This window comes from Jaculus jaculus, chromosome 11, assembly GCF_020740685.1.
Source record: "Jaculus jaculus isolate mJacJac1 chromosome 11, mJacJac1.mat.Y.cur, whole genome shotgun sequence".
Classification (NCBI taxonomy): Eukaryota; Metazoa; Chordata; class Mammalia; order Rodentia; family Dipodidae; genus Jaculus; species Jaculus jaculus.
Window position 1 is genome coordinate 61892146 of NC_059112.1, and position 10671 is coordinate 61902816.

Below are 10671 nucleotides of genomic sequence, written 5' to 3' on the forward strand. Positions count from 1 at the left end.
AGCACTAAAGCAGCCCAAACTCTGGCTGGGAACACTGGGACCCAGAAACAGTCTGCGCTCCCCCGCCACAGGAGAATGGGGTATGGCTGGCGTGGCAGACAGGTAGGGGATGCCACCTGAGCTGGTACAAGCGAGAGACATAGTCTGGGCTTGTGTGGCAGTTGCTGTGGGACTGGGCTCACTGAACGTGCAGTGGCAGGAGCAGTAATATGGGCAAGTGTGCAGAGCAGTTTAAGCTTCCACTTGCAGGGATCGATTAGCACTCGATCGGCACGCGATTGGCACCCAATTGGAGCACGGTGGCTGTGGCTGTGCAGCACAGCGGCTATTTTGTATTGGTGGGAGGGGTGGTCTACCCACCCGTGAGGGGTTCTGTGATTCCCTGTTTCCCCCCATCTAAGCCCTCCCACTGACAAGAAGAGCCAGAAAACTCTTAATGTCTTGCCTTTCTTTCCCCAGGATTTGCAGTGCAGCTAGGCGGTCACCATCTGGAAGCTAGCCTGCCCCTATTATTATTTGTTGTTGTTCTTAATAAAAACATTTATTTTTATTTTATACAGAACAACCTGAAGTCTATATCATGACTTAACAATTACCCAGGGGTTTACAGTGTGTTCTTCTCAACATCATGTTTTTGGGATTTGGATTACACACAAATACAGGCAAGACTTTTGGGAGAAGGAGGGGCACAGCAGGAGTGTATTACAACCCTTTTTCAAAGAAAAGGCAGTAGAGCAAGCATTCTGAGTCACTGAAAATCTGTGCAAATTGGGTTGCTAAAGTAAGCACTGTACTGTAACCTCTTACAGAAGGGGCAAGAGAAAGACATTGATAAATAAGAACTTTTTTTTTTTCTGGTATGAGATAAAAATGGGAGGTTTACTATTTTGAATGTCCCCAGTTCTAGTACCACCTGATATTTAAAGGGGACCATAATCCAATTTAGAATCATTTCTTGTTCAAAAAGAAATGCTAGAACCCCTGGGACCAGAGCATGAAGGGGCTGATCATTCCTGAGCCCCTGACCTATGTGCTGTAGCACAGTAACAGAGGAGAAAACAAGGTCAGAGTAGTGGCTTATGTTCCATGGAAAGAAAAGGTCTAGTTCACATTAAGTACTGATAAAGCCAAATGACTGGGGAAACCACAAGTTACACAGACCTGCTGAAAGAGGACCCAATAGAGACCCACAGGGCGAGACCCAGAGCATCCTCAGCTTGAGGCACAGCAGGTAGAAAGTCTGGAGGTTTTAATATAGTTGGAATCAGAACACTCCAAGACTTTAATTTTAATGGGAGAATTAAAAAAGAAAAGAAAAAAATCAAATGCCAGTCATAATAAATGCCATGCTATTGTGGCAACCTGGTAGCATAAAAAAATTGCCAAATCATGCCAGGCTAACCAATCTCTGTGCATGTTCAAGGGCTGTGGGGACTGACAACCCAATATGACTCCTGTGGGAATGAGGCGCACAGGCCTGGTGTGTTGATCTGGAAGGATGCGCAGAGTGGAAGCAGAAGCTTCAGCGTGACTACAGTGTCTCGGAACCTGCTTGGACTTAAGGACAGAGGAGCCAGACTCTCTCTAGATATGGGGTGGCCAAATCTAACCCATACCACATGCACTAGTCCTGGACATCCTACAGCTCATCCCAGGCAGGGAAAGGAGAGCTGGATAGGGAAGAAGGGGGTCACTTCATCTTTGACAGTCTTAATTTATATTTTAACTTCAAACATTTTCAGTGCCTCAGATACAATTTAGTCTTAAGTCTTTAAAGGCCCCCTTTATTTTTATTTATTTATTTATTTATTTTGGTTTTTCGAAGTAGGGTCTCACTCTAGCCCAGGCTGACCTGGAATTCACTATGGAGTCTCAGGGTGGCCTTGAACTCACGGCGATCCTCCTACCTCTGCCTCCCGAGTGTTGGGATTAAAGGCATGTGCCAACACGCCCGGCTCTAAAGGCCCCCTTTAAAAAAAGTATACTTGGGCTGGAGAGATGGCTTAGTGGTTAAGCGCTTGCCTGTGAAGCCTAAGGACCCCGGTTCGAGGCTCAGTTCCCCAGGTCCCACGTTAGCCAGATGCACAAGGGGGCGCACGCGTCTGGAGTTCGTTTGCAGAGGCTGGAAGCCCTGGCGCACCCATTCTCTCTCTCTCCCTCTATCTGTCTTTCTCTCTGTGTCTGTCACTCTCAAATAAATAAATAAATAAATAAAATTTTAAAAAAAGTATACTTTATTTTTAAATTTCCTCCTTTTCTTGTAGTCGGTTCCCCCCCACCCAAATCCCATTGTACCCTGTCCACAAACTTCATCAGACTGTCTGTGCTCATGGACTTGGGCCTTTCTAGAGGGAAGCCCAGAGCTCTGCTCCAGATGAGTTGTGCCAGCACACCCAGTGCCTGTGACACCCCAAACAAGACTGCGTAGTAATTCATCTCCATCATGCCATAGTAATGGAGCAGTACTCCACTGTGAGCATCTACATTGGGCCAAGGATTCTTAGCCTTTCCTTGCTCTAATAGGATATTGGGCACAATCTTGTAAAGTTGAGCAACCAACTAAATTAAACAGGGGATCATTAGGCAGATGTTTAAGAGCAAACTCTCGCTGACATGAATACTGTGGATCCGGCTTTCTTAGTACTGCATGGCCATAACCTGGGACAACCTGCCCTGAGTTAAGTGTATTCCAGATGTAGTCTCCTAACTTTTCATCTGGTATATCTTTACTAACTTCCTTGTGTAGTTGTGTTAACCAGACAAGTACTTCCTGATTTGCAAGTCCATGCAGAGGCCCTGCTAGCCCATTCATAGCTGCTGCAAAGGACAGGTAAGGGTCTGAAAGGGCACTGCCCACCAAGTGGCTGGTATGGGCACTTACATTGCCACCTTCATGGTCACTGTGGATGGTGAGGTACAAATACATGAGCTCAGTGAACTGGGCATCAGTATAGCCTAACATGTTAGTGAAATTGTGGGACCAGTCCAACTTTGAGTCAATGGCCCCAATACTGCTTCCTTCCTGGTAAAGATTCCTCTGGTAGATCTTTGCTGCAACACATGGTAGCTTGGCAATCAGGTCCATACAGACTTCATAAATCAACTCCCAGTACTTGGTTCGGTGGACACCATCAGCATATGCCCAGGCAAAATTACTTTCACTGTTGAGGGCTGTAATGGCTGCACTGAGCTGAAATATTGGGTGTAAGTTGTTAGGAAAGTTGTCCAGCATGGTGAGCACATGAGAAGGCAAAGCTGCTCTTTTTGCCCACTCCTGTGAGAGCCAAGATACCTGTTTCTCTGTTGGTATCTGATCAGTTACCAGCAGCCAAATAAACCTTCAGGCAGGGGTTCTTCTCCACCCTTAGCCTTGGGCAGCAGCTTCTGACATTCAGGTATACTGTGGCCACAGAAACAGATGCCCTCATCAGGATCAAGAACTGAAGTTTCATATACCAGTCCCTTAATGCCTCTCATGCCACCATACATCATGTCCACGGTGATTTGGCTCACCACTGTCTTGCCATGTTGCTGCCTGAAGGTCTTAATCCTGGCCTGCTCTTTAGGTATCAGATTGGCCAGCACATCTTTCAAATTTGTGGAAGAAGCACTGGCATAGCGAGCAGCAAGGACAAGGCAGGATGCATTCTTGGCTCCCCAGAGCCGGGCTGCCGCTGTGAGTAAAGCCATAGCAGGTCAATTCCGGATCCGGTGGGGAGGGAAGGAAGGGAGAGAGCTGCAGCAAGGACAGGAGTGGTGGCTGCTGCAATCCAAGTCTGCACCAAGCCGTGGACAGGTTGAAAGGAGGTGGCTGAGGGGAAGGGTAGACGAACCAGTGGCAGCGCCCAGCTCAGGGTCCTCCCTGCCCCTATTCTTAAGAGGACTTCCTCTTTGGGGATGCAGGTCAACCCCATGGGGGTTGTGGGTCATGCATTATGGGGGGAAAAAGGCAATGTCTCTGTGTAAAATGTCCCAACTTGTGGCTCTCACAATCTTTCCATCCCCTCTTCTACAAAATTCCCTGAGCTAGAGTAGAAGCATTTTGAGTATACTTCAGTGATTGGCACTTAAGAGCCCCTGGATCTCTGCTTTGATAGGTGTTGAGTGTCCTCAGTATCTCCATCACCCTTGTGAGCATTACTTCAGGTTGTTTGCTTCTGAGTCATTTAGACTTTGAGATGCTTTGACAGATGTTGGCCACTTTTCCCCAGTAGCTCATGTAGCACCTTCCAGCACTAAGATGGGCTAATTGTCTGGGGACTGGATCTCCAGGTCTCTTCATTGTCCATACCAACAGTGTATGGTGTCTTTAGCAGTAGAGTCTTACCATTTACCTCTGGTGGGTAATCAAGTGCTCTGACTTGTCTGTCTTGTTTGTTTAGGAAGATCTAGTAGGTGTCTGTGATCAACAGCTCATTGTGAGTGTAAACTACGACAGCAGTTCAATTTGGTATCCTTTTCCCCAAACCCTACACTCCCTGTTGTCCAAGCCTCAAGATGCTATTCAGTTATGTCAGCAACTTGGGCTGATCCAGGTTAGGAAGTGCAGATGAGTGTGATTATATGATGGTTGTCTTTCTGTGATTTTGTGAGTTCACTTAGAATAATCTGTTACAAGTTCAGCCATTTTTCTACAAATTTCAATGTGTCATTTTTTTCTTCATGCTGAGAATTCCATCATGTAGATATACCACATCTTGGTTCTCCATTCATCCAGTGATGGGCACTGGGTTGATTCCAGTTTTTAGCTATTATGAATTGAGAAGCTATAAACATGGTTGAGTAAATATCTCTGAACTGAGATTTGTAGCTTTTAGGGTAAATGCCCAGTAAGGAAATAACAGGGTCTGCTGGTAACTCTATATTCATCCTTTTCAGGAGTCTCCATATTGATTTCCACAGTGGTTGCACCAGCTTACATTCCTGCCAAGAGGGAGTAAGTGTTTCTATTTCTCCACAGCTCACAAACATTTGTTTCATTTGATTTTTTTAATGTTTGCTATCTTTACTGGGGTAAGGTGGAATCTCATAATTTTAATTTACACTTCCATAATGGTTACAGATGTTCAACATTTTCTTAAGTTAGCCATTTGTAATTCTTCCTCTGAGAACCCCCTATTTTAGTTCTCTGCCCCTCTTTTGGAGTGGGCTGTTTGAAGTCCTATTGGTTATTTTTTTGAGCCCTTTGTAGATTCTAGATATTAGGCTTCTGTCAGTGGTATAGCTGGCAAAGATTTTTCTCCCATTCAGTGGGTAATATATAGGCTCTGCTTATGGCATGTTTGTGCAAAATCTGTTAAGCTTCATTGGTTTAGGGTTTAATTTCTTTGGCTACTGGTACTGGAGTTTTGTTCAGCAAGTCTTTTCCCAGTCTATATTATGGGGAGTGACTCCTATTTTTTCTTGTAGTAGTTGAAGAGTTTCAATTCTTATACTGAGGTTTAACCCATTTGGACTTTATTTTTCTGTGTGGCAAAATGAGTGGGTCTAATTTCATTTTTCTACATATGGTCATCCAATTTTTCCAACACTGTTTGTTGAAGATGCTGTCTTTTCTCCAGTCTAGATTATTGGCCCCTTTGTTAAAGATCAAGCAGCTGTAGTTACTTGATCTAAGGTCTGGGTCTTTAGTTCTGTTCCATTGGTCTATGTTTCTATTTTTATTCCAGTACCATGCTGTTTTTGTCACTATTGCTTCAGAATATAGGTTTAGATCAGGTATGGTGATACCACCAGTGTTGGTTTTGTTTTTTTTTTTTCCCAGAGGATGTGTTTGGATATCCGAGGGCTTCTGTCATTCCATATGAATTTTGAGATCATTTTTTTTCAATCTCTGTGAGGAATTATGTTGGTATTTTTTATTGGTATTGCATTAAATCTGTATATTGCTTTTGGTAAAATTGACATTTTCACAATATAATTCTACCTAGCCAGGAGCATGGGGGGGGGGGGGCTTTCTATTCTCTCCAGTCCTCCTCTATTTCTTTTTGAGTGTTTTTATATTTTCATCATATAGATCTTTCACATCCTTGGTTAGTGTTATTCTAAGGTATTTAATTTTTTTGTTGCTATTGAAAAATGGGACAGCCTCACTGGTTTCTCTCCATGCATATTTGTCCTTTGCATACAGAAAAGATACTGATTTTTATGCATTGATTTTGTATCCTGCCACTTTGCTGAAGGAATTTATCACCTTTAAAAGTTTTGAGATGGAGACTTTAGGTTCATTTATATATAGGCTCATGTAATTTGCAAATAGGGCTAACTTGACTTCTTCCTTTCCAATTTGAATCCCTTTTCTTAAAATTTTTTTAATTTATTTATTAGATTCGGGGGGGGGGCGAGAGTGAGAGTGGGTGCACCAGGGCTTCCAGCCACTGCAAATGAACTCCAGACACATGTGCCACCATGTGCATCTGGCTTACATGGGTCCTGGGGAATCGAACCTGGTTCCTTAGGCTTCGCAGGCATACACCTTAACCATTAAGCCACCCCTCCAGTCCTTGTATCCCTTTTATTTCTTCCTCCTATCTTACTGCTTGGGCTAGTACTTCTAGTACTATGTTGAAGAGGAGTGATGAGAGTGGGCACCTTGCATGGTTCCCAGTCTCAGTGAGAACTCCTTGAGTTTTCCCCCACTAAGTATTTTTTGGGCCTTAGAAGTTTTATATGTAGCCTTTATTGTGTTGCGATATAAACCCTCTATGCTTATTCTTTCCAGTGCTTTGATCATGAAGTGGTGTTGTATTTTTGTCAAAGGCCTTCTCTGCATCAATTGAGATGATAATGTGGTTCTCATAGTTCAGTTTACATATATGGTGTATTACATTGACAGATTTCCATATGTTAAAACATGCCTGCATCCCTAGAATGAAGCTTAGTTGATCAGGGTGGACAATATCTTTGATGGGATGTTGAATTCCATTTGCAAGGATTTTGTTCAGGATCTTTGCATCTAAGTTCATTGGGGACATAGGCCTATAATTTTCTTTCATTGTTGTATCTTTGTCTAGTTTTGGGATTAGGATGAAGATAGCTTTATAAAAGGAGTCAGGGAGGATTCCTTGGTCTCTGATTATGTGGAATGCTTTGAAAAAAATTGGTTTCAGCTTTTCTACAAAGGTTTGATAAAATTTGTCTTAGAAGACATCCAGTCCTGGACTTTTCTTTTTGGGGAGGTTTTTGGTTACATTTTCAGTTTCCATGGATGTGATAAGTTTGTTTAAAAGATTAATCTGCTCTGAGTTGAATTTTGGTAGGTGGCATGTGTCTAGGAATTCACCCATTTCTTCTAGATTATTCAGTTTTGTGGAATAGAGGTTTAGGAAGCATGGAGTGATTATGCTTCCAATTTGATTGATGTCAGTAGTGATCTCTCCTTTTCCACTTCTGATTTTGTTAATTTGAGACTTCTCTTTTTTATGTTTGATCAGTTTGGCCAGGAGTTTGTCAATTTTGTTTATTTTTTTCAAAGAAGCAGCTCTTCATTTTGTTGATTTTATTCTCAATTTTTATTAACATATTCCATTATTATAAAAAATATCCCATGTACTGCCCTCCAATTGGACTGGAGGTCCACTCCATTGGGGGAAACACATCCCTGATACTTAAAACAGGGTTAGTCATGAGCCCTATGGGTGTAGCATCTGCTGATGTCTGGAAAAATGTATATAGTATGCTTATCAAACTGCCCTGTATGTACTTCTCTTAATATTTATAATAATATTTATTAAATAATAATATTATTAAATAATATTTATACCCTTATATTAATGCTACTCTCACTTTGGGTAGAGAATCTTCCCTTTTCAGATGGCAGTGACTTTGGGATGAGTCAGCTGGAAAGAAGTGGCTGGAGTACTGAGTAACATCTTTTTTTTTTTTCTTTTGCAAATATATTTTATTTATGCGTGAGGAGGAATAGAGTGAGCATGGACATGTCAGGGCCTCTTGCCATTGCAAATGGACTCCAGATGCGTGCACTGCGTTGTGCATCTTGGCTTCACATGGGTACTGGAGAATTGAACCTGGGCCAGAAGGCTTTGCAAGCAAGTGCTGTTAAACCTGAGCCACCCCTCCGGCCCAACTCTTAGTTTCTTCATCCTTTCTGGAGTAACTATTCAAGTTACAAATAATTTTCACTGTGCTTCATGTCAAGTGATATATTAGAGATAGGCAGAGGGCACTCAACAGCTTTGCTGGTTAGATATTTTCAGTTGCTGATAAAAAAGAAAAGAAAAAATGTCAGCAGCTTCATTCCATTTGCTTCATGCTAAAAAAAAAAAAAAGAAAGAAAGAAAGAAAAGAAAAGGGCCTGGAGAGCTGGCTTAGAGGTTAAAGTGCTTGCCTCCAAAGCCAAAGGACCCAAGTTCAATTCCCCAGTACCCATGTAAAGTCAGATGCACAAAGTGGAACATGTGTCTGGAGTTCATTTGCAGTGGCTAGGAAGCCCTTGTGCACCCATTCTCTCTCTCTCTCTCTTTCTCTCTCTTCCCAATAAATAAGTAAAATATTTAAAATAAATATTATAATAGCTCAAAAATGCAAAGACTATAACTGCTTCCTTAGGTCTGGAATGGCTCTAGAAAGTTTATGTCTTGGTCCTTTGTCTCAAGAAACTACCTACCAATGACAAAGGCCTAGCTGTTTTTGTTTTTCAAGGGTTTTTTTTTTTAATTTTTATTAACATTTTCCATGATTATAAACTATATCCCATGGTAATTCCCTCCTTCCCCACCCCCACACTTTCCCATTTGAAATTCCATTCTCCATCATATTACCTCCCCATTACAATCATTGTAATTACATATATATAATATCAACCTATTAAGTATCCTCCCCCCTTCCTTTCTCTACCCTTTATGTCTCCTTTTTACCTTACTGGCCTGTGCTACTAAGTATTTTCATTCTCACACAGAAGCCCAGTCATCTGTAGCTAGGAACCACATATGAGAGAGAACATGTGGCGCTTGGCTTTCTGGGTCTGGGTTACCTGACTTAGTATAATACTTTCCAGGTCCATCCATTTTTCTGCAAATTTCATAACTTCATTTTTCTTTACCGCTGAGTAGAACTCCATTGTATAAATGTGCCACATCTTCATTATCCACTCATCTGTTGAGGGACATCTAGGCTGGTTCCATTTCCCAGCTATTATAAATTGAGCAGCAATAAACATGGTTGAGCATGTACTTCTAAGGAAATGAGATGAGTCCTTTGGATATATGCCTAGGAGTGCTATAGCTGGGTCATATGGTAGATCAATCTTTAGCTGTTTTAGGAACCTCCACACTGTTTTCCACAATGGCTGGACCAGATTGCATTCCCAGCAGCAGTGCAGAAGGGTTCATCTTTTTCCACATCCCCGCCAACATTTATGATCATTTGTTTTCATGATGGTGGCCAATCTGACAGGAGTGAGATGGAATCTCAATGTAGTTTTAATCTGCATTGCCCTGATGACTAGTGACGTAGAACATTTTTTTTAGATGCTTATATGCCATTTGTATTTCTTCCTTTGAGAACTCTCTATTAAGCTCCATAGCCCATTTTTTGATTGGCTTGTTTGATTCCTTATTATTTAACTTTTTGAGTTCGTTGTATATCCTAGATATTAATCCTTTATCAGATATATAGCTGGCGAAGATTTTTTTCCCATTCTGTAGGTTGCCTCTTTGCTTTTTTCACTGTGTCCTTTGTGGTACAAAATCTTTGTAATTTCATGAGGTCTCAGTGGTTAATCTGTGGTTTTATTGCCTGAGCAATTGGGGTTGTATTCAGAAAGTCTTTGCCAAGACCAATATGTTGAAGGGTTTCCCCTACTTTTTCCTCTAGCAGTTTCAGAGTTTCCGGTCTGATGTTAAGGTCTTTAATCCATCTGGACTTAATTCTTGCACATGGCGAGAGAGAAGAATCTATTTTCATCCTTCTGCAGATATATATCCAGTTTTCAAAACACCATTTGCTGAAGAGGCTGTCTCTTCTCCAATGAGTATTTTTGGCATTTTTATCGAATATCAGGTGGCTATAGCTACTTGGGCTTACATCTGGGTCCTCTATTCTGTTCCACTGATCTACATGTCTGTTTTTGTGCCAGTACCATGCTGTTTTTGTTACTATGGCTCTGTAGTATAGGTTAAAATCAGGTATGGTGATACCACCAGCCTCTTTTTTGTTGCTCAGTATTATTTTAGATATTTGAGGTTTTTTGTGATTCCAAATGAATTTTTGGATTGTTTTTTCTATTTCCATGAACTGAGTAACATCTTGATCACACCTTCCAACACTCAGAGTCTAATGCGGAAGAGGTGGTGGAAAGAATGTAAGAGCCAAAGGAAGGTTAGCACTCCCTACAACGTGCTCCCTCCAGACATAAAATGGCCTGGATATCCATGACCTCATAGTGCAGAGTATGGTAAGAAACCATGCTGCTTCATTACAGTTCATCATTGAAGAAAACTTTGGAAATGTGAAGAAGTGTATGGCTTTCTAACAGCAACTCAATCTTGAGTGCAACTAGTAGAAACATCATTGTTTTCTACACCATAGCATTCATGTATAGTTTGTGGAATTGTATCACTTCCGTTTTATTTTGCTTCTTTCTGCTACAGAATGGTGTTAGAGACACAGAAATTGAATTCCAATGAATATAACATGTGATGGTTTAGAATG

The 10671-nt window shown here is 41.6% G+C and overlaps 1 pseudogene; it reads right to left on the bottom strand.

Moving 5' to 3' along the window:
- Window positions 1-231: 231 nt before the first annotated feature.
- On the bottom strand, window positions 232-3690 carry LOC101609654 (annotated as a pseudogene).
- Between the last annotated feature and the right edge of the window lie 6981 nt (window positions 3691-10671).